At 54.9% G+C, this 3,221-nt stretch overlaps 1 long non-coding RNA gene across 1 annotated transcript; it reads right to left on the bottom strand.

The window, feature by feature from the left end:
* Positions 1 to 247: 247 nt before the first annotated feature.
* On the bottom strand, positions 248 to 2,898 carry LOC115282101. Its single transcript, XR_003904510.1, has 3 exons — positions 2,624 to 2,898; positions 2,008 to 2,075; positions 248 to 343 (listed from the first exon to the last, which is right to left on the bottom strand). It is a non-coding gene; the product is annotated as an uncharacterized LOC115282101 (long non-coding RNA).
* Between the last annotated feature and the right edge of the window lie 323 nt (positions 2,899 to 3,221).

The following is a 3,221-nucleotide window of genomic DNA, read 5'->3' on the forward strand; positions in this document are numbered from 1 at the left end:
GGGAGGCCCAGGCTGGTCCCACCACAGCCCCTGGAGCGGAGAGCAGGCACGGCTCCTGTGCCCCCGTGAGCGCAGCCCCCTTCTCCTAGGTGCCCAGAGAGATGGCTCTCTAGCAACGGCTCGGTACTTACCTGCGGGCACAGGGGGCACATGAAGGGCTGAGGAAGCAAGGGGCCTTGCCGCGCTCACTGGGGGCCCCTGTGTGTATTTGCTTCTGGGAGCTTCTGGCCCCCCTGCGGGCCCTTCTCCCTGGGAGACAGCCGTCTGCCTCCTCTCTTCCCACTGGGGCTGCTTCCTGAAGGGGCCCTGGGACGGGTGCCTGGGGAGGTGTCCTGGGTCCTCTCTGGAAGAGCCACAAGGAGGTTTAAATTCACACACACACTCAGTCACTCAGTGGATTTATTTTGTGCCTCTGTCTAGTGTGTATATTTATCAGGAGACTAATATGTGTGTGTCTCTGGAAATACCAAGTAGGTTGGTACAAGTCCAACACGCCGTGTGGCAGCATGGAGTTTAAAACATGGATCTTGGGAGTTCCTGGGGGGCTCCATCCATTTAGCGTCCGACTTCAGCCCAAGTCATGATCTTGCATTCATGAGTTCAAGCCCCACGTTGGACTCTGTGCTGACAGCTCGGAGCCTGGAACCTGCTTCAGATTCTGTGTCTCCCTCTCTCCCTGCCCCTCCCCTGCTCATGCTCTGTATCTCTCTCTCTCTCTCTCAAAAATAAATGAACATTAAGAAATTAAAAAATAAATAAAACATGGATCTTGGGGACGCCTGGGGGGCTCAGTCAGTTAAGCATCTGACTCTTGATTTCAGCTCGGGCCCTGATCTCATGGTTCATGAGTATGAGCCCTGCATCGGGCTCTGCACTGACAGCTCAGAGCCTGCTTGAGATTCTCCCTCTCTCCCTCTCTCTCTGCCCCTCCCCTCATGCTTTCTCTGTCTCTCAAAATAAATAAGCTTAAAACTTATTTTACATTGCTGTTGATTTTACAATTGCACTTATGTGAGTGAAGCAAAGTTTCCAAGAATTGATACTTAACCTGAATTTCTAGTCTGGATCACTTTTTAAAACTTCTGGGGGCGCCTGGGTGGCTCAGTCGGTTGAGCCTCCGACTTCGGCCCGGGTCAGATCTCACGTTCGTGGGTTCGAGCTTCGCATCAGGCTCTGTGCTGACAGCTAGCTCAGAGCCTGGAGCCTGCTTCCGGTTCTGTGTCTCCTTCTCTCTCTGCCCCTCCCCCTCTCATGCTCTGTCTCTCTCTGTATCAAAAAAAAAAAAAAAAAAACTTCTGGCCAGGACCCACTAACCTGATTTCATGACCCTTGAGTGAGCCATGATCTGTTTGAAAGCCCTGCCTGGAAGAGAAAGCAGGATCCCCTCAGAATGTCTTGGAAGGTTGCAGGATAACTTATCACAGGCCCTGCCCACCTCCCCGGCCTCACCTTTCCTCCCTCTCTGGCTTCCCCTCTGACTCTGAGTTCTTATTTTTTTTTTAGTGTTTTATTTATTTTTGATACAGAGAGAGACAGAGCATGAGAGGGGGAGGGGCAGAGAGAGAGGAGACACAGAACCAGAAGCAGGCTCCAGGCTCTGAGCTAGCTGTCAGCACAGAGCCTGACGCGGGGCTCAAACTCACCAACAGTGAGATCATGACCTGAGCTGAAGCCAGACGCTTAACCGATTGCGCCACCAAGGCGCCCCTGTTTCTTTGAGTTCTTTATGCATCCCCTGCTGGGTGTCACTTAGGGGCTTTGGGCTCATCCCATACCCTCTGCCCAAATTGTCCCCTTCCTCCTCCTCCTCACCTCCCCGCCCCACCTCATTCTTCAAGACCCAGCTTTTCCCGGTGGGTTAGATCCGAGCCGCCTCTGTGCCCTCTTAGGCGTCCACACCAGTTTGGGGACCACCTGCTTCAGTCTCTGTGTGTTTCCAGACCTCATCATCGGCTGATGGAGTCCAGGTCTTTATAAGGCATGTGGCAAACCTGCAAGTCGATTTACCTTCCCCGTTGGTTCTTCACGCCCGTTAACATCAATGTTTGACACTGGCTGGTCTGGAGCCTCTCATCCTGCCAAGCCGTGGGCAGCGCCGTTAATGCAGGCACACCCTGTGGTCATGCTGTCCAGGGTCTCACCCCTGTGCTTGGGGGACTCCCTGCTACATTGTCCTGGCAGGGGACAAAGCCCACAGAAGCTGAAAGGTCTTGATATTGCCCTCCCGGCCCCCTGGCAGCAGGGACATGGGCAAGTGGCTTTGACTCAACCAACCGTCCCCACGCACTGGTGACCCAGGAGCTGGTGACCGAGAGAAGCAGGGACGGGGGAGGATGCATTCAGGGGTGGCACCTTCAGGGTCCAGTCCCCAGGCTGGGGACCCAGTTCGTGGGAGACAGAAATCACGTGACTGGCTCTTCGGCATGATTTTGGTTGGGCCTCCCTGTTAGCTGCCCACGTCCAGACCCCAACTCTTCGGTGCTTGTGGCCCTGCGGCACCCACACAGTGTCCTCCCAATTAATTACGTTTTTCTCTTGAAATCAATCCGCGCTGACTTCTTCTCCCACTCGCACATACAGACCCTCGCAGTTGCTCCGCCCCCGGCAAGCAGTACGTGCTCACCCGTGCGGTGGACCACGCCCTCTGGGCTCCAAGCTGCTGCTCCGTCTTCTCTGTCCGGCCCACGCCTGGTCCTCACCCCGCGCACCCAGCAGCCAGCCCCCGACCTTGGTCAGCTCTCCAGCCAGTGAGGCCCGATGTGGGCAGTGACACAGCTCTGTTTCTGCCTTAGGGACACAGAGTGAACGCCAGTTGTCCTCAGTGACAGCCCGTTCGGTGACGGCCCGTGGTTTGGGGGTGACCGGGGAGCAGGCTGGTGGTAGGGAGGGAGTGCTGGTCTCACTGGCTCACGGTAATGGATTCAGGCTTCCACTGTTCCCATGGCAAGCACAGAAAAGCAGCAGCTAGAATGTTCTCTGGCTTGGGCTTGCTGACGAAGTGTATCCTACAGTCCCCCACGGCTGAGTTCTGGTGGAGAAAATGCCTATTTTCTGATGATCATCTTCCCACTTCTTTTTTTTAATAATATTTTTTTGTCTTTTTAATTAATTTTTGAGAGACAGAGAGAGACAGGATGAGCAGGGGGGAGGGTCAGAGAGAGAGGGAGACACAGACTTTGAAGCAGGCTCCAGGTTCTGAGCTGTCAGCACAGAACCCGACG

Source organism: Suricata suricatta, chromosome 17 (genome assembly GCF_006229205.1).
Source record: "Suricata suricatta isolate VVHF042 chromosome 17, meerkat_22Aug2017_6uvM2_HiC, whole genome shotgun sequence".
Classification (NCBI taxonomy): Eukaryota; Metazoa; Chordata; class Mammalia; order Carnivora; family Herpestidae; genus Suricata; species Suricata suricatta.